Source organism: Ranitomeya variabilis, chromosome 3 (genome assembly GCF_051348905.1).
Source record: "Ranitomeya variabilis isolate aRanVar5 chromosome 3, aRanVar5.hap1, whole genome shotgun sequence".
Taxonomy (NCBI): domain Eukaryota; kingdom Metazoa; phylum Chordata; class Amphibia; order Anura; family Dendrobatidae; genus Ranitomeya; species Ranitomeya variabilis.
In genome coordinates, this window is record NC_135234.1 from 441,847,048 (window position 1) to 441,867,450 (window position 20,403).

At 43.7% G+C, this 20,403-nt stretch overlaps 1 protein-coding gene across 1 annotated transcript in view; it reads right to left on the reverse strand.

The window, feature by feature from the left end:
• Positions 1-20,403, reverse strand: part of LOC143816267 (uncharacterized) — a 657,854-nt gene that overhangs the window by 514,648 nt on the left and 122,803 nt on the right. The gene's annotated exons all lie outside the window — the stretch shown is intronic.

The following is a 20,403-nucleotide window of genomic DNA, read 5'->3' on the forward strand; positions in this document are numbered from 1 at the left end:
AAAACACAACATTATATAGATGAAATAGCAAGAACCCCTGAGACCCATCTCCAGTTCTTTATTGCTTATTTTCTAGATTTAGTTTGTGAATTAGCTCTGTGCATTACAAATCTTAATGAATAGAAATGTCTGTTATAATTTTCAAATAATAAGCAAACCTACCCTTCAGATATAACTATAGAAAAGAGAGTTCCCTCCTTACATAATACTGGCTAATTCAAGAAAAAGACATTTGTTTGACCAAATCTATTGATAGATCCCCTTTAACGTCATATTTGTCTGAATGGAAGCAGTGAAATTTTGGATCTGTAATAGAAAAATGGAGCTCTTGGTTAGGTCATCAATATCAGATCAATGGAGGTCCAACACCTGGTACCTCCATTGATCATCTATTATTTACTGTGAGGTTGACCAGATGTACACACTGTATGGAATGGGGACAATGATGGTACGGCAGATTATCTCTTAGTCAAGTGAATGGGACATAAGATGCAGTACCCCCAAAAAAAGCCACTAAATGATGCAGGGTGTCACGCTGTTCCGGTTCTGTACAGCTGATAACAGCTAGTCAGTGGGATTGCTAGGATCCATTTACACTGCAAGTTTATCATGAATAAATGACCCTAGAAACATTTGTAATATGATAATTGCGTAGTCTAAACAGGCTGGTGATCACAACATGAACAAGAAAAATGCTCATTAGTCAGGTGAAATAATATTTTGCGCACAAAAGATAATCGTTTTAGGCATTGCATGGTTATGTGTTGTGATTTTGCTTTTTGCTCCCTCTAGTGGTCATTAGTGATTTGACTCTGGAGCGTCTGTCTTTTCCTATATCCTCACCTGGGCCGTTAGTTCAGGGGCGTTGCTATATAAGCTCCCTGGACCTTCAGTTCAATGCCTGGCATCGTTGAAATCAGAGCTAATCTGTTGTGCTCTTGTCCTAGGATCCTGGTTCCTGTATTTCAAGCTAAGTCTGCTTCTTTGCTTTTTGCTTTTGTTTTGTTTGGTATTTTTGTCCAGCTTGTTCCTATCTGTATCCTGACCTTTGCTGGAAGCTCTAGGGGGCTGGTGTTCTCCCCCCGGACCGTTAGACGGTTCGGGGGTTCTTGAATCTCCAGCGTGGATTTTTATAGGGTTTTTGTTGACCAGATAAGTTATCTTGCTATATTCTGCTATTAGTAAGCTGGCCTCTCTTTGCTGAACCTGGTTCATTTCTGTGTTTGTCATTTCCTCTTACCTCACCGTTATTATTTGTGGGGGGCTTGTATCTTGCTTTGGGGTCCCTTTCTCTGGAGGCAAGAGAGGTCTTTGTTTTCTTCTCCTAGGGGTAGTTAGATTCTCCGGCTGGCGCGAGTCATCTAGCGATCACCGTAGGCATGATCCCCGGCTACTTCTAGTGTTGGCGTTAGGAGTAGCTATTTGGTGAACCCAGTTACCACAGCCCTATGAGCTGGATTTTTGTATCTTGCAGACTTACACGTTCCTCTGAGACCCTGTCCACTGGGGTCATAACAGTTATGCACAAACAAGATTTGCACTATTGAGAATAATGGCAGCTTATACGCTCTAAACCATTACAGGTTGTACAGTTCACATTGTTATCATCTTCCTCTCCTGACATGTAAGGTGCAAGTCTGGAGAGGGTGTATGGAGCAGGCTCAGAGACTTAGTCCGACCCATACATGGCAGTAAATGGTTGTGACGCACAGCCAGGGTCTTCCTATAATAGCCAAGAGTGCTTCATAACATGAAAGTAAGGTTAATAATATAACTTTCATTACGAAAAATTCAGTTTTACTAAAAGTAGTTCATGTAAAAATGAATACACTCAAGCCATAAACTACTACATCTAGTTTTTCTAGTATTACAGTGAAACACAGTGGTGGTAGTGTCCTTATGAGGAGCTGCTGGTGTCTGGGAGCTACATATCATTCATAGTATCATGAAGTCACAGATACACTGCCCTGTGCTGAAAGATAAGATGTAACATCTGTGTAGGATGACTCAGGAGAGGTCACACAGAAACCCACCTCTGACATCACATGTGAAGAACCAGCGCCTCCCCACCCCGACTGACGTAACTATTACATCCGAGGGATGACGTGGTGCGCTCTCTCCACTTACACCAATGTGACGTTCCGCATCCCCTCGGGACACATAAGGTCAGCTTGGCACAGTTTTAAACAGACACCACCTGCCCACACAGGGCCATGGAGGCACAGGGAGTGAGAGTATGTGGCCAAAGCAGTTGCTGACGTGGCACCACACTCGCTCACAACCCTAACAGACTGAGAGGTCCCTTTCACTAGCACCAATGAAAACATCATCTGGTCATCCGGTAGGACTGCCACCAGTTCCTTGTTAGATATAAGCCAGTGTGTTAACAGGTTTATATCAGGCCAGAAACCAGTCCCGGTAGCAAGGAAAGTTAAGCCAAGAACACGAACGTGTGGTTCATGAATCGAGATAAAAGCACAGCCCAAGGTAAAATGATATATTTAGTCGCCTTGAGGGCACACTAGAAAAAACACTATATACACAATGGTTATGCATATACATTGGTCAGATATGCAAATAAAATAGTGGGAGGACAAAGTATGCAGAATATAAGAGTCAGTTACCAGTTAGATTAAATGCTTGGCTTGTGGGGGAGGGGCTGCCATATTGGAGCTTGTGGTCCCCTCTGTTCCTTGATTTCTCCCCACACGATATGTCGTTGTGATCTCCTCAGAGAAAAGCAATAGGCCATGCTTTACATGAGCATTTAACCCCTTGGGGTCAATCTGCTCCTGGCCCCTGACCTGGACCTAAATTCCTTCCCCTTATATCGAGCAGCTAAAAACTCCAAAACCTAAGATGGGTCATAACTCCTTAAAGGACAGTCATAGGGAAGAAGTTTTGGTGCTACTGGATCTGGCCAGGCCCCTCCTACATGTTGAGACCAAACACAGCTTTGATACCTGGCTCCTACTAGCGATTTGATTTTATCCTCCCACTCTGGGGTGTTAAATTGGATTGAGACCTTGGAAGGCATTCAGCACTTTCTAGAGATCTCGAAAATGTAACCAGTGTGTGGCTAGGATGTACAATAAGTCCATATTCTCCTTTTAAAATCCTAGCTGTCTGAACAAAGCAGTTACGCCGCATGGATTGGATACTAGCTAAACTGGTGGAGGGGTGTGAAAGTCTACTTTGAAGCTGAGAAGGCTGTGCCACATACTGAGCCAAATGTCCTTTTACAGCTACACATGTTTTCAGGAGGACTGTAAGCTGCCATTAAATCCCCCATCCTTCACCACTCTGTGCCCTTAGTACACATGCAGTTTTCCAACATGACAGTGCTCAAAAATATACATCTGTTGCATTTCTGAAGAACAACAAGGTGAAAGTGATTCAGTGACAAAGTATGTGTCCTGATCTGAAGCCAATCAAACACCCGTGGGGAATTCTAAAGAGACAAGTTGAGCATCACTCTCCATCCATCATCCAGGCTCCAAAAAAGAGGCTGTTCTTAAAGGGAATCTGTCACCAGATTTTTGATACCTCATCTAAGAGCAGCATAATATAGGAAAGAGACACTGATTGCAATGATGTATCACCTCGTTTACTGGCTGCAACAGTTGTGACACAATTAGAGTTTATAGATGTAGCATAGAGCAGAGATCAGTAAGTTAACCCTGCCCACACCACAGGTTTCTATGTACATTGTCTGTTGCCAGTGAGCCGCTTATCAGAAGGAGGTGTGCTCATGCAGGCATCAGTCCTGGCTATGTCCTGGTGATGAATTCTTCATTCTATAGAAATAACAGCACATAACCTAATAAAAGACACATCAGCTGCTATATCATGCTGTCCTCAGATCACATAGCAAAAAGCTGCAGACAGATTCACTTTAAAGAATGGAAAAAGATAGATGATGCAATATGTCACCAACTTGCTCATTTTATGCCTAGAAAAATACTTGGTGCTGTCCTTAAAAATCATGGAGATCATACAAAATACTAGATGTAGTACTGTAGTTTTGATTTGGGGTATATTCAGTATTGCATCAACTAATTTGAGTAACCCTGAAGATTTTGTAATGAAAATCTTATTATTAATCTTTCTTTCATGTTATAGATTTTTTTTTAAATGTTCTATGAAACTCAGTCTTGAGAAAGTGTTGGAAATTATGTTTATGTTCAGTGAGATATTGATTAAAATCTTACTTGTCACAGGAGGGTGCATTTTATGCTGAAAACTGTATATATTTAAACTGCATGTGACCTTGTTATTTTAAGAGGAGCAGTGATCTTTATGGCAAAGTCTGCAGTGAGGAGTTGTGTGTGGAAGATGTCGACAAAAAAGGTCAGAATAAATGAAGAAAAAACTAAAGGAAACAATTCTAATGAGATGAGATGTTAGAGGTAAACTTCTGGATATAAATATTTATTCTGTATCTATTTTGTATGACTTGCAATGAGATCATGGAAGTAATACTCTTGTTTGTAAAAGAAAGGCTCTTATTATGTACAGCACTATCTCTTCCCTTATTATTTCTACCTCTGTACCTTATTATTGTCCTCTTTTTATGTATATCATTGATCCTTACTATATAATGTCCTCTCTTATAATGTACAGTGCTATCAAATATTATATAATGTACTCTTTTATAATGTATAACACTGTCTATTATATAGTGTCTTCTCTCTTCTATATGGCTCCTTCCCTTAATACATAGAATCCTCTCTTATTTTGTATACCGCCATCCCTTATCACAAAGATCCTCTCTTATGCATAGCACCTATCCCTTAATACATATTGTCTTCTTTTTGTTATTTGTAGCACCGTCCGTTATTATACAGTGCCATAGGTACAATGCTTGTGGCAGTCTGGAAGCAGTTAATAGGGCTTCCCGTGCAAGCTTAGCACAAGCCACTCCATTTACCAGATCCCAAGGGTTACACTGGCCTTTATTCACTGCACAAAGATCTGAACTTACGAAGAGACCCCTGTGCTGGGGCCACAGAGTCAGCTGCAGCCCTGTGATGAAAGCTGATAACAAGGAATGTTATCATTCAAGATTGATACCAAGAGACCACTTCAGCGACAAAATCAGAAAGCAATCTTGTGTCAAAATACAAGCCAAGGTCAAAAAATGGTACAAGCACAGTAGCACAACAGGAGCAATGGATCAAAGTGACCTAGACTAGCATAATGAAATAAGTGCGTCCAGAGACTGTCTTCTTGGGTTTATATAGAAAGGAGCCTCGCCCATGGCACCCAGCAAAGATCTAATTACATTACAAGGTCACTGCAGCAAAACACGGGTGGACAGGAAAGGGAGATCTAGTCTCAGCAATCTTACAGCTAAACAGTTCTTGTCCAACAGTAACTGCAGTATTAGTGTGGTGCCACGTATGCAGCAGCATGTTCAGACAGGAATGTGACAATGTCCTCTTTTATTATGTAGAGAGCCGTCCCTTATTAGATAGTGCTTGTTATCTATAGTGCTGACCCGTATTACATAATGTCCTCCCTTGCTATGCATAGAACAATCCATTATTACCTAGTGTCCACTTTTGTAATATAGAACGCTGTCCCTTATTACACAGTGATAACTCCTTTTATGGATCGCTCTATCCCTTATTGCATAGCTTCCTCCTTGCTCTGTATGGTCCTATTCTTTATTACATAGGTGCCTGCAGTGCATGACAGTTGCAGACAATCTGTGGCTGAATCGTTGGCACTTTGGTCATTGCTGTGGCTTCTAATTGGCTGCTATTTCTGGGACTGTCTTCCTCTTCAGGTCTGGGAACTAACTACAACCAATTCCTGACGTATGTATACCTTCAGGACTTGCTAGTAGTTGTAGTTTCTCTTGCTGAAACCTACTGTGATATTGTATTGGAGTTATGGTTCAGTTACATGAGCTGTGCCCTTCACGATCATTTGCTGCTCTTTACTGTTTTATAGAGCCAACATATTCTCTAATGGCTGGGAATAGATATATGGCTGGGATAAGATGCAACAGGCGATATAAATATGGTATTAAAAATGCAAGTGCATAAAAAGTTAGATTGGATCTAATCTTTTTTTTTCTAATATCCCCGTGTTTTCATTGTTTAAGAAAAACGTACTTTGAATAGTGCAGTGTACAGTACAATGCTGTTCTGCTTTGCACATTGTAAATATGAACATGTACTGTATATGAACATGTAATATTTTAATCTCAACAACAATCCTTATACACAGGGTGGGCCATGTATATGGGCACACCTAAATAAAATGGGAATGGTTGATGATATCAACTTCGTGTTTGTGGCACATTAGTATATGGGAGGGGGGAACTTTTCAAGATGACCATGGTGGCCATTTTGAAGTCGGACATTTTGGATCCAACTTTATTTTTTCCAATGGGAAGAGGGTCATGTGACAAAAACTTATTGAGAATTTCACAAGAAAAACAATGGTGTGCTTGGTTTTAACATAACTTTATTCTTTCATGAGTTATTTTACAAGTTTCTCTTTGTTTACACCCACTGAAACGTTGCAGAGGTTACCACGTGAGGAGCGGATAGAAATTGTGTTGATGTCTGGTGAACGCAGTACCCAGGTCATTGCAGCAGATGTCAATGTAAGACACCCTACGCAAGAAAACTGTCACAATTCCCATGTTATTTAGGTGTATCCATATAAATGGCCCACCCAAAAAAGTTTGACTCATCACTGAACATAATATTCTGTGTAAACTGAGGGTCCGTGCCGATCTGGCATCAGTTGAACATCCTTTCGGCGGATATTAGCTATTCACAAATGGCACCCTTACAAAATCCAGCTGCTGCAGCATCTCAACCAGGATGACCCAGATCGGCTTGCTGAATTTGCAAAATGGGCAAAACAAAAATTGGAACAGGACCCTCAGGAGCCAGCTTCCGTTCCCAGTGATGCATTGCGAAATTACCCAGATGACTTAGGCCGGTTTCACATTTGCGGTTGAGTCCGCAGCGTTTCTTCCGCAATAATCCGCATGCGTTGTGTATTCTTATATTTAAGATTAGGGACGCATGTGTCTGCGTTTGATTGCGTTTTGCCTCGTTTGAAGACGCATGCGTCATTTCGTCATCTGCGGTTTGGCGCGGTAAACGCTACATGTAGTAATTTTAGAGGCGTCAATTTGCCACCTAGAAACGTATGCAGTTGTTAGTGGAAGAAATGCGGCAAAAAAACGCATTGCTGTCTATATGAATGCATGCGGCCGCAAGCACATGCGTTTGCTTGCGTTCGTGAACGCATGCGTTGCACCAAAGAAAAACATGTCTAGACACTGATTAGCCACCCCCCACATACAAGGTGATAAAGTGAGGGAGTGGACAGTTGAAGGTCACTTCTCAGCAGAGAAGCAGAGGAGACAGACAAAAGCACCTTGGAGGAAACAAGACTCTGAACAATGTAAGTATATCCTAACCAATGCCTTTATTTTCTATTTTCTGTCTCTACATGTCCTAATTTCTGCCATTTCTTTCTTTCTGCATGCATCAGAATGTCTTCTTCTTCTGATGAGGAGCAATGTCGTGGGCCTTCTCAAGCCGAACATGTCAGTGAAGTGAGTACTCACCTCCTAAGATTGGTAAGTATTCACTGTAACATCTACACATATGACAATTTTTTTTCCTTTTTTTAGAGCACTTCTTCCACTGTGGCAGAGGGTGAGCAGGAGCAGCGGGGTTACGGTCGAGTGTCAAGGCGGCAGCATGTAAGTATACCTGGCTGACTGTTTACTGTATCCTCACTTTAGTATTCCTGAATCTTCCATTCTTTACTTTCCTCTTTCTTTACATTTTTATTCTGGACTCCTTTTTTATCTTGACTTTTCTTATTCATGCCATTTCTCAGCCTCTGTTTTCTTTCTTTTCCTTATGTTAGTGTATACAACATTTAATGTCTTCACTTAGGTTTAAGGTTCCAGAACGGGATGAGGACCTCATTGACAACGATATCCTCATCTCCCTGGTCCATGAGCGAGTCCCGTTGTGGGACACCCGGGTTCCACAGCACTTGGACAAAGTGACGATCCAGCCCCTATGGAATGAGGTGGCCAAAGCGATGTGGGATGGCTGGGACAATGCCCCGACTCGGGTCCGAACTGCATTTTGTAAGTATTGCAATGCAGTGTGAAGCAGCAGAGACCTTGGCCGTGCTCACACAACTGTGTGTGATGACACAAACTCTCAGAAGTTTCTCTCATCACACACAGTTGTGTGAGCACGGCCAAAAGTACATTTTCTAAGCATTATGTTTTGTTTTTTCAACAGTGCTCAAAGTCAAAACACGTTGGCGTTAGATGAAGGACCGCTTCAACAAGGACCTGCGTCAAGAGAGCCGTGTTCCCAGTGGTTCTGGAGCAAGGATCCAAAAGTATAAATACCATCGCATTCTGGCATTTTTAAGACCGGTCCTTGCCCAGAGAACGTAAGTATTTCTCCTGTGCATTAGGTTGTGTTGTATTGCCATAATCTGTATGTTTCTATTCAACAGGAGTTGGCGTTTATTCAGTTTTTGGTATTAATTTTTTTTTTCCTTTGTTCACAGCACATGGAGCAGCACTGTTGACCCAGGTTCTGGAGCAGTCCTTCATCAGACAGCCACGGACCCTTCCCAGCCATCCAGCAGCGCTGCAGCAAGTGAGCCTGCCACACTAACTGGAGACCAGGAAGCTGGCCCATCAGGTGTTCCCCTTTCCCAGTCCTCTGCCTCTGCCCCTTTTTTTGGGCTCCTCCCGGCAGCAGCAGAGGGCATCGGACAGGTCACTCATGCCCGATTTTTTGTACTTGAGCTTGGTTTTTCACGATGGACTCAAGGCTTTGGGTGACCAACTGGATACTGCCATTAGCCATGGACCCTGGCATGGCCTTCCACTCTACGAGCACTATGGACCCTGGCATGGCCTTCCGCTCTACAAGCACTATGGACTCTGGCATGGCCTTCCGCTCTACGAGCACTATGGACTCTGGCATGGCTGCACGCTCTACGAGCACTATGGACTCTGGCATGGTTGCACGCTCTACGAGCACTATGGACTCTAGCATGGCTGCACACTCTATGAGTACAGTGCAGCCGGACCCTGACAGGTCACCCACCACGACCATGCCACGACAAATGAGCCCACCGAGGCTTCCCAGAACACGTCGATACCAGAAAGGGAAAAAAAATAAAAAAATGCGTACATTTTCCGTATTCCTCCCCCCTCACCTCCCAGTGTGTCTGTAATGTCAGGTTTATCTCACCCCTCCAGTGCGTCTCAGGCCTCTCATGTGTCAAGCCCCATCCCCGAACTACCAGACCCCACTAGTTTAATTGCCCCTTCTCCTGCCACCCCTGCGTCGTCCACACTTAGCCATTTCCATCACTCTACCCCAAGCAGGCGCAGTTAAATAAAAATTTTGTTTGTAAGAAAATAAATACTATTGTTTTTTGCCCCCAATTATGTGTGGTTAATTGTGTATTTCGCCGCCGGCAACACACACCGTGCACCAAATAAAACACTGGGCCACACACTTTATTTTCTGTCCACATCATAGCTCCAGTAGTTATCAAGTACAACACTTTGTGTGTCTTTAGTATAGAGATATGAGGTGGACCAAAAAATTTATACTTGTATTTTATCCATAATCTTTTCATTCTGCTTTGTCTGTGACTAGTGTTGCAGACTGAAGAGAAAATGGTGGCAATACAATGCAGAACTATGCTCAACAGGTCAGGTGTCCAAAAACTCATTAGTTAGGACACCTGACCTGGTAAGTAGAGAAGTGCATTGTATAACCTCCTTTTTCTCTTCAGTGTACGTAATCTATTTCACACAAAGTGAAGGGACGATGGCGGTCATACAAGGCATATCTATGCTCACCTGGATATGTGTCAGAAATAGTGAATTCATGAGGCTGTTATATGTGCATCATGAATTCATTATTTCTGACACCTGACTGGATGATTATAGATCTGTTTTGAATTAAACAGCAATTGTCTCTTCAGTCTGCGTCCAATGGATACTGCAGAACAGAATCAGGACGCAATGACGTTAACAACCTTACCACTAAAACAACCTGGCTGCCGTCACACTAGCAGTATGTGGTCAGTATTTTACATCAGTATTTGTACGCCAAAACCAGGAGTGGAACAATTAGAGGAAAATTATAATATTAACATATTTAGCACTTCAGCATTTATCCCCCACTCCTGGTTTTGGCTTACAAATACTGATATAGAATACTGACCAAATACTGCTAGTGTGAGGGCAGTGTTATGTTGGGCTGGTGGTTAGGAGCACTAGAAATGACCAGATGAGCAAACTAGCAATACAGGACGAGCTCTGGGAAGTGGGAGCTCTGCTGACCGCAAACCCTAATCCTATCACAACAACTAGAAATAGCCGTGGAGCGTTCCTGACTCTGCCTAGACGCCTCTTCACAGCCTAAGAGCTAACTACCCCTAAAGATAGAAAATACAGCCTACCTTGCCTCAGAGAAATTCCCCAAAGAAATAGGCAGCCCCCACATATATTGACTGTGAGTTAAGATGGAAGTCACAAACACAGGAATGAAATAGATTTCAGCATAGGAGGCCAGACTTAACTAAACAGACAGAGGATAGAAAATGTATCTTTGCGGTCAGCATAAAAAACTAACAAAAAACCATGCAGAGTATGCAAAAGAAACCACCGCACCGACTCACGGCGCGGTGGTGCCACTCTGCATCCCAGAGCTTCCAGCTAACAAGATTAAATCATAATAGCAAGCTGGACAAAAACACAGTGGTAACAAATAAGCTAGCAGGGACTTAGCTTTTGCTGAAGTAGACAGGTCATCTGAAAGATCCAAGAGAACTGAACCAGTACTACGACATTGACAGCTGGCATCAAGTAAAGATCTGAGTGGAGTTAAATAGAGCAGCCAGCCAAGGCCTGAACGAGATCAGCTGGAGAAGGAATCTCAGAACCAGCAGCTCCACTCACAGCCACCAGAGGGAGTCCATGAACAGAACTCACCGAAGTACCAATCATAACCACAGGAGGGAGCTCGAGAACAGAATTCACAACAGTACCCCCCCCTTGAGGAGGGGTCACCGAACCCTCACCAGAGCCTCCAGGCCGCTCAGGACGAGCCAAATGAAAGGCACGAACAAGATCGGCAGCATGAACATCAGAGGCAACTACCCAGGAATTATCCTCCTGACCATAACCTTTCCACTTGACTAGGTACTGAAGTTTCCGTCTCGAAATATGAGAATCCAAAATCTTCTCCACCACATACTCCAACTCCCCCTCAACCAACACCGGGGCAGGAGGATCAACGGAGGGAACCATAGGAGCCACATATCTCCGCAACAACGACCTATGGAACACATTATGGATGGCGAAAGAAGCTGGAAGGTCCAAACAAAATGACACAGGATTAATAATTTCAGAAATCTTATAAGGACCAATGAAACGAGGCTTAAATTTAGGAGACGAAACCTTCATAGTAACAAAACGAGACGACAACCAAACCAAATCCCCAACACGAAGTCGGGGACCAACACAGCGACGGCGGTTAGTGAAACGTTGAGCCTTCTCCTGGGACAATGTCAAATTGTCCACTACGTGAGTCCAAATTTGCTGCAACCTGTCCACCACAGAATCCACACCAGGACAGTCCAAAGGCTCAACCTGCCCTGAAGAAAAACGAGGGTGGAAACCAGAATTACAGAAAAAAGGCGAAACCAAAGTGGCCGAGCTGGCCCGATTATTAAGGGCGAACTCAGCCAAAGGCAAGAAGGACACCCAATCATCCTGATCAGCAGAAACAAAGCATCTCAGATATGTTTCCAAAGTCTGATTGGTTCGTTCGGTTTGGCCATTTGTCTGAGGATGGAAAGCTGAAGAAAAAGACAAATCAATGCCCATCTTAGCACAAAAGGACCGCCAAAATCTTGAAACAAACTGGGAACCTCTGTCCGACACGATGTTCTCGGAATGCCATGTAAACGAACCACATGCTGGAAAAACAATGGAACCAAATCAGAGGAGGAAGGCAATTTAGGCAAAGGTACCAAATGGACCATCTTAGAGAAGCGATCACAAACCACCCAGATAACCGACATCCTCTGAGAGACAGGGAGATATGAAATAAAATCCATGGAAATATGCGTCCAGGGCCTTTTCGAGACCAGCAAGGGCAAAAGCAACCCACTGGCACGAGAACAGCAGGGCTTAGCCCGAGCACAAGTCCCACAGGACTGCACAAAAGAACGCACATCTCGAGACAAGGAAGGCCACCAAAAGGATCTAGCCACCAAATCTCTGGTACCAAAGATTCCAGGATGACCAGCCAACACCGAACAATGAACCTCAGAGATAACTCTACTAGTCCATCTATCAGGGACAAACAGCTTCTCCGCTGGGAAACGGTCAGGTCTATCAGCCTGAAACTCCTGCAGCACCCGCCGCAAATCAGGGGAGATGGCAGACAAAATTACCCCCTCTTTGAGAATACCAGCCAGCTCAGGAACTCCCGGAGAATCAGGCACAAAACTCCTTGAAAGGGCATCAGCCTTCACATTCTTAGAACCCGGAAGGCACGAAACCACAAAATTGAAGCGGGAGAAAAACAGCGACCATCGAGCCTGTCTAGGATTCAACCGCTTGGCAGACTCGAGATAAGTCAGATTCTTGTGATCCGTCAAGACCACCATGCGATGTTTGGCTCCTTCAAGCCAATGTCGCCACTCCTCAAACGCCCACTTCATAGCCAACAACTCTCGATTACCCACATCATAATTGCGCTCAGCAGGCGAAAACTTTCTAGAAAAGAAAGCACATGGTTTCATCACAGAGCCATCAGAACCTCTTTGAGACAAAACAGCCCCTGCTCCAATCTCAGAAGCATCCACCTCGACCTGAAACGGGAGCGAAACATCTGGCTGACACAACACAGGGGCAGAAGAAAAACGACGCTTCAACTCCTGAAAAGCCTCAACGGCCGCAGAAGACCAATTGACCACATCAGCACCTTTCTTGGTCAAATCAGTCAATGGTTTAACAACAATAGAAAAATTAGCGATGAAGCGACGGTAAAAATTAGCAAAGCCCAGAAATTTCTGAAGGCTCTTCACAGAAGTAGGCTGAGTCCAATCATAAATGGCCTGAACTTTAACAGGGTCCATCTCGATAGTAGAAGGGGAAAAAATTAAGCCCAAAAATGAAACCTTCTGAACTCCAAAGAGACATTTGGACCCCTTCACAAACAAGGAATGAGCACGAAGGACCTGGAACACCATTCTGACCTGCTTCACATGAGACTCCCAATCGTCCGAAAAGACCAAAATATCATCCAAATATACAATCATGAATCTATCCAGGTACTTTCGGAAGATGTCATGCATAAAGGACTGAAACACAGATGGAGCATTAGAAAGCCCGAATGGCATCACCAAGTACACAAAATGGCCCTCGGGCGTATTAAATGCTGTTTTCCATTCATCGCCCTGTTTAATACGCACAAGATTATACGCCCCTCGAAGATCTATCTTGGTGAACCAGCTAGTTCCCTTAATCCGAGCAAACAAATCAGACAGTAGCGGCAAACGGTACTGAAATTTGACGGTGATTTTATTAAGAAGGCGGTAATCTATACAAGGTCTCAGAGAACCATCCTTCTTGGCCACAAAAAAGAACCCTGCTCCCAACGGTGACGACGACGGGCGAATATGCCCTTTCTCCAAGGACTCCTTTATATAACTCCGCATTGCAGTGTGTTCTGGCACAGATAAATTGAACAGTCGGCCCTTCGGAAACTTACTACCAGGAATCAAATTAATAGCACAATCGCAATCCCTATGAGGAGGTAGGGCACTGGATTTGGGCTCATCAAATACATCCCGGTAATCTGACAAGAACTCAGGGACTTCAGAAGGATGGGAAGACGAAATAGACAACAATGGGACATCCCCATGTACCCCTTGACAACCCCAACTGGATACAGACATAGATTTCCAATCCAATACAGGATTATGGACCTGTAGCTATGGCAAACCCAACACGACCACATCATGTAGAATATGCAACACCAAAAAGCGAATATCCTCCTGATGTGCAGGAGCCATGCACATGTGTTGTGAATTTGCTTTTTGGCTCCCTCTAGTGGTTACTAGTGATTTGACTCTGGGTATGTCAGTCATCCCTTGTATGCTCACCTGGGCCGTTAGTTCAGGGGTGTTGCTATATAAGCTCCCTGGACCTTCAGTTCAATGCCTGGCAACGTTGTAATCAGAGCTAATCTGTTGTGCTCTTGTCTACTGATCCTGGTTCCTGCTAGATTAAGCTAAGTCTGCTTTCTTGCTTTTTGCTATTTGTTTTTGTTTGCATTTTTGTCCAGCTTGTACATAATCTGTATCCTAACCTTGCTGGAAGCTCTTGGGAGGCTGGAGTTCTCCCCCCGGGCCGTTAGACGGTTCGGGGGTTCTTGAATTTCCAGTGTGGAATTTTGATAGGGTTTTTGTTGACCATATGAGTTATCTTACTACATTCTGCTATTAGTAAGTGGGCCTCTCTTTGCTAAACCTAGTTCATCTCTGTGTTTGTCATTTCCTCTTACCTCACCGTTATTATTTGTGGGGGGCTTGTATCCAACTTTTGGGGTCTATTATCTGGAGGCAAGAGAGGTCTTTGTTTTCCTCTTCTAGGGGTAGTTAGTCCTCCGGCTGGCGCGAGACATCTAGCGACCAACGTAGGCATGTTCCCCGGCTACTTCTAGTGTTGGCGTTAGGAGTAGATATATGGTCAACCCAGTTACCACTTCCCTATGAGCTGGATTTTTGTACTTCGCAGACTTACTTGTTCCTCTGAGACCCTCGCCATTGGGGTCATAACACACATGGTCAATTGAGTCCAGTACTGAGGCTTATTCTTGGCCAAAGGTGTAGCATCAATTCCTCTCAATGGAATAGGATACTGCAAGGGCTCCAAGAAAAAACCACAGCGCCTGGCAAACTCCAAGTCCATCAAATTCAGGGCAGCGCCTGAATCCACAAATGCCATAACAGAATAGGACGACAAAGAGCAAATCAGAGTAACGGACAAAAGAAATTTTGGCTGTACCGTACCAATGGTGGCAGACCTAGCGAACCGTTTAGTGCGCTTAGGACAATCAGAGATAGCATGAGTGGAGTCACCACAGTAAAAACACAGCCCATTCTGACGTCTGTATTCTTGCCGTTCAGCTCTGGTCAAGGTCCTATCACATTGCATAGGCTCAGGCTTCTGCTCAGAAAACACCGCCAAATGGTGCACATTTTTGCGCTCACGTAAGCGTCGATCGATCTGAATGGCCAAGGACATAGACTCATTCAGACCAGCAGGCGTGGGGAATCCCACCATAACATCCTTAAGGGCTTCAGAAAGACCCTTTCTGAAAATTGCCGCCAGGGCACACTCATTCCACTGAGTAAGCACAGACCACTTTCTGAACTTCTGACAATATACCTCCGCTTCATCCTGACCCTGACACAAAGCCAGCAAGATTTTCTCTGCCTGATCCACTGAATCTGGTTCATCATAAAGCAATCCAAGCGCCAGAAAAAACGCATCTACATTACGCAATGCAGGATCTCCTGGCGCAAGGGAAAATGCCCAGTCTTGAGGGTCGCCACGTAGCAAAGAAATAATGATTTTTACTTGCTGAATGGGGTCACCAGAGGAGCGGGGTTTCAAAGCAAAAAACAGTCTACAATTATTTTTGAAATTCAGGAACTTAGATCTATCCCCAGAAAACAAATCAGGAATTGGAATTCTGGGTTCTAACATTGGGTTCTGAACTACATAATCTTGAATGCTTTGTACCCTTGCAGTGAGTTGATCCACACAAGAGGACAGACCTTGAATGTCCATATCTACACCTGTGTCCTGAACCACCCAGAGGTTAAGGGGAAAAGAAATACAAAACACACTGCAGAGAAAAAAAAATGGTCTCAGAACTTCTCTTATCCCTCTATTGAGATGCATTAACACTTTGTATGGCCAGCTGTACTGTTATGTTGGGCTGGTGGTTAGGAGCACTAGAAATGACCAGATGAGCAAACTAGCAATACAGGATGAGCTCTGGGAAGTGGGAGCTCTGCTGACCGCAACCCCTAATCCTATCACAACAACTAGAAATAGCCGTGGAGCGTTCCTGACTCTGCCTAGACGCCTCTTCACAGCCTAAGAACTAACTACCCCTAAAGATAGAAAATACAGCCTACCTTGCCTCAGAGAAATTCCCCAAAGAAATAGGCAGCCCCCACATATATTGACTGTGAGTTAAGATGGAAGTCACAAACACAGGAATGAAATAGGTTTCAGCATAGGAGGCCAGACTTAACTAAAACAGACAGAGGATAGAAAATGTATCTTTGCGGTCAGCATAAAAAACTAACAAAAAACCATGCAGAGTATGCAAAAGAAACCACCGCACCGACTCACGGCGCGGTGGTGCCACTCTGCATCCCAGAGCTTCCAGCTAACAAGATTAAATCATAATAGCAAGCTGGACAAAAACACAGTGGTAACAAATAAGCTAGCAGGGACTTAGCTTTTGCTGAAGTAGACAGGTCATCTGAAAGATCCAAGAGAACTGAACCAGTACTACGACATTGACAGCTGGCATCAAGTAAAGATCTGAGTGGAGTTAAATAGAGCAGCCAGCCAAGGCCTGAACGAGATCAGCTGGGGAAGGAATCTCAGATCCAGCAGCTCCACTCACAGCCACCAGAGGGAGTCCATGAACAGAACTCACCGAAGTACCAATCATAACCACAGGAGGGAGCTCGAGAACAGAATTCACAACAGGGCAGCCTTGGTTTGTAGAGGAAATACATAGGAGACACAGTCAAGATACCAAAAAATAAAGTTTATTAATAACAACCAATATTAGTAACATTTAAGAAAATAACTGGTACAGACAAAATCCCAACAGGACATTTACACAACATTGTCCTGCCATGACACATGTCCAATATCTGATTCAAAAAAGGCAGCAAATTGGTCCCGCATGTGGCCAACTTCAGCAGTTGACCACAGCGGGTGATGCTGGTAATCGGACAATGGGTGTGCAACTGGTTCATCCAGTTCAATGTTGGGTCGCTCCTTAGCCATTATGTAATTGTGCAGAACCACATAGGCTTTGACCACCTCGTCAACTGTCTCCATTTTTAGATTAATGGCTGTTGCAAGAATGCGCCATTTTGAGACTAGAATCCCAAAGGTACACTCTACTGTTCTTCGGGCCCTGGTCAGTCTGAAGATAAAGATCCTTTTAGTGTGGTTCAAGTCCCGACTGGAATATGGCTTCAGTAGGTTTTCACTCATCTGAAAGGCCTCATCCCCAACCATAACAAATGGCATCGGTGGACCTTGAGTGTTGGGGAGAGGTCGTGGCCGTGGAAAATTAACATTTTTGCCATACAAATGGCGGCCCATATCAGAGTTCTTAAAAGTCTGGGAATCGTTGGCACGGCCAAAAGCTCCAATGTCCACGGCGATGAAGCAACAGTCCGCATTGGCTATTGCCATGAGCACAACAGAAAAATATTTTTTATAATTGAAGTACTCCGATCCTGTTCTGGCTGGTTTGATAATGTGGATGTGCTTTCCATCCACCGCTCCCAAATAGTTGGGAAAATCACACACACTCCAGAATTTTTCAGCAATTGCCATCCACATGTCCGCGGTGGGTAGGGGTATAAACTCATCCCGGAGAACATTCCACAAAGCCCGGCAGGTGTCCGCAACTATTCCAGACAGGGTGGAAATTCCAAGCCGGTATTGGAAGTGGAGGGATGATAAACTCTCTCCGGTTGCCAGAAATCTGGAAGAAAAAAAAAATTACAATCAATTCTATTTATGGTGTTGTTATGCTAAAGACATAAAGGAAAATACAAAAAAATACATGTCAGAACACCCAAAATTAGCACTGGCATTTCTTTAGATTGGTTACGTACCTTAATTTAACCAGCAGACATTCCTCTGGTGGAATCGCTCTACGGAGCTGGGTGTCCTGTCTCCGGATGGCTCCTTGGACACGAGCAAGCAAATCGTTGAAAGAGTCTTGCGACATCCTTGTATATTCCGGGAATTTGTCCGGGTTGGCATTAAGCTCGCCATACAGCGTGTGATAGGCTCCACGGCTCTCACGTAGTTCAATAATGGGGTGTCTCCAAAAACGCCTACGCCGTCTCCTTCTCCATCTTTCGCTATTTCTGTCTTGCTCCCAAGCAAACGCACAGGCAAGAAACAGCTTCATGCTTAAATCCAGGTTGAAATAAAAGCTCTCCATGCAAAGATCCATCATGACACAGGATACAGTAGAACACTGTTAAGATTTCAGCAGTCCTAGGGTCTATATATAGAGATCCCATAATACACGCCCTCTGTAGTCACATTGGCGGTGTCTGGTTATCTAGATTTTTCTCCTGTAAAATTTTTCACCAAGCGCATGACAAAACGCATGGAAAAGCGTGCAAACGCGGCATTTTTTTAACCGCATGCGTTCCCGCATGCGTCTTAAAAACGCTGCGTTTGTACATGTTTCTATGTGTTTTTTCCTGCACTTGCGGATGTGGATTAAACGCTGCGGATTCTAATGCAAATGCAAAACTAGCCTTAGCGGTCTCGCGAGACCGCTATGTCATGTGGGTAATTTCGCAATGCATCACTGGGAACGGAAGCTGGCGGCAGCATCGCGCTCATCGGGACAGCTTCGGTGGACCCCGGAGGGTGAGTATATAACTAATTTTTATTTAATTTTTTTTTCTAACAGTGATATTGTGCCCACACTGCTATATACTACTTGGGCTGTGTTATATACTGCGTGGGCTGTGTTATATACTGTGTGGCCTGTGTTATATACTATGTGGGCTGTGCTATATATTACGTGGGCTGTGTTATATACTACGTGGCTGCTATATACTATGCGGCTGCTATATACTACGTGGCTGTGCTATATACTACGTGGCTGTCTGTATTACGTGGGCTGTGCTATGTATTATGTGGCTGCTATATACTATGTGGCTGCTATTTACTACGTGGCTGTGCTATATACTACGTGGCTGTGCTATATACTACGTGGCTGTCTGTGTTATATACTACGTGACTGTGTTATATACTAAGTATCTGTGCTATATACTATGTGGCTGTGCTAAGCGCGGCGTACATACATACATACATATTCTAGAATACCCGATGCATTAGAATCGGGCCACCATCTAGTTATTTTAAAAACAGCACCCCCTAACATCCTGAAAACTGCTGTCAGGCAGTTTATTAACCCTTCAGGTGCTTTTCAGGAATTAATACAAAGTGACATGAAAGGAATGAAAAAGTTTATTTTTACTACCTAAATGTTTCTAACTTCTGAACAGGCCGCTGTAGCCGGTAGACTCTAAGGACGCTATTTGGCCATGAATTGCCAAGGCAAACACCCGGACCACAGAATCATGATCTCATAGTGCCGATGGGGATAAAAAGGAAGCCCCCACACTCTTTTAACCATTTATATGATATAGTCATTATTGACAAATAGATATGGTTAAATAGATATGGACGGTGCCAACACTGATTGTGGCTAATGCAGCAAGTTGTCTATTAGGCTGCCGTCACACTAGCAGTATTTGGTCAGTATTTTACATCAGTATTTGTAAGCCAAAACCAGGAGTGGAACAAATAGAGGAAAAGTATAATAGAAACATATGCACCACTTCTGCATTTATCACCCACTCCTGGTTTTGGCTTACAAATACTGATGTAAAATACTGACCAAATACTGATAGTGTGGCGGCAGCTTTATAGTGTACAGCCGACAGCTGCTGGATTGTCACCTGTATGGGGAGGCTATTCTCTTACATCTCAGGTCAGTAAAAAGACGTATTGGCGGTCATTAAGGGGTTAATATAGAGTGTGATGCCTAGGACCAGTCTGGATAATCAGAAAACAAATTCAATACATATACATATATATTGTATGTAGTTACCTATGTAATATAGCTATAATAACACCAAAGGCATCACACATATATTAAGACATATCACAAACAATAATAAAGTGTCTGTGCATGAATCCTGTAAATCCTAAGGGCAAAAATAGTCTTAAAGTAATATAGTAATGACAGGTCACATGGGGTTAAGGAAAAATCAAGAAATAGTTACCATCCGTACATAACAGTGGTGCAGACCCACGTGTGCTGAGCCCCGTCGCGCGTTTCCCCCTGCTTACTCAAGGGGCGTGTGTCTATAGGATACTTGGATCTTGGCTCTAACACCATTGTGTTTTGATAGTTGTGAGGTAACTTTGCTTTTTAATTGTTTGCGATTATTCTAACTTTTTTTGAATCATTTTTTTTTTTTTTTTTAATT